General features: G+C 58.8%; 1 protein-coding gene across 1 annotated transcript in view; it reads left to right on the top strand.

The window, feature by feature from the left end:
- Positions 1-1062, top strand: part of SCARA5 (scavenger receptor class A, member 5) — a 33994-nt gene that overhangs the window by 851 nt on the left and 32081 nt on the right. The window lies entirely within an intron of this gene.

Here is a 1062-nt window from a genome sequence, read left to right on the forward strand (position 1 = left end):
CCCTTCACTCTTGCCCCATGAAATGCTGTCCCTGTTTCACCAGACCCAGGCTGGGTCCCCAGCCCCTGATGACTTCTTCCCGAGGCCTTTGCAGCCTGAGTGGGAGAGGCCAAGGTGGCAGAGTTGGGTGCTCAAGCAGAAACATGAGGCCCCCTTTGCTCGGAGGCCTGGGGGGCTACTGGGGAAACTGGTCCTGTTGCGAGCACTGCTGTCCTCCATGACAAACATGGGATTGGGGTGATGAGGAATACTCCCTCCTGGTTTTAGACACGTGGGACATCTCCAGGGGGTGATGGAGAGCCCTGGGTGCTTCCAATGAGCCAGGCTGGGCTGCATCCAGGCACTGAGGGAACTGGGAACACCCAGTCCAGGACAAATTGCTTCTAGGTGCTTGCACGGTGCTTGTGGTGGTGGTTGCAAGAGGAAATGTGGTGTTGCTGTCTTCTCCTGCCCTCCACCCCACCTTCCTGCAGCAGAGGGAGGGGCAATTCCAGCCCAGGTGTTTGTCCCCATGCTCTGTCACACTGCAAACAGCACAGAGGTGGTGGAGCCTGGAGGGAATGGTGCTGGGAGGAGAGTTGATAACCTTCACGACCAAGGCCCCCAAGGACACATTCCCAGCAGAGATCTTGCCCTGGTGAGGCACAATGGCAGGGGAGGTTCAAGGTGTCTCCCTGGCTTTGGTGTTTTTGTGGCAGGTTGCCCCGGATTTCCCAGGACAAATCTGCTCATCCATAACTCATCCCGAAGCTGAGCTGGCCCTCCAAAGACCCCCCTTCCCATAGGAGACGTTGCTGGCGTGAGGCTTGTGGGCTTGTCTGCTCTGCAGCTGCACAGGGCAGGGTCAAGGACAAGCCCGAGAGCTTCAGCATGAGGACAGGACCTCTCAAGTCCCTCCTGGGCTCATGGAAAATCCTTGGCATGGGGCTGAGGACCAGTGCAGCTTGCCATGACCCCCAGGACAGCAGCCCCAGACCCTCCCAGGCCTTGGGGAACAACAAGTCTAGGCTGCTTTCAGCCTTCCATCTTCTGCAGCCCAGATGACTGGGCGGGCCACAGCTC

This window comes from Buceros rhinoceros, unplaced genomic scaffold, assembly GCF_000710305.1.
Source record: "Buceros rhinoceros silvestris isolate BGI_N320 unplaced genomic scaffold, ASM71030v1 scaffold1664, whole genome shotgun sequence".
Classification (NCBI taxonomy): Eukaryota; Metazoa; Chordata; class Aves; order Bucerotiformes; family Bucerotidae; genus Buceros; species Buceros rhinoceros.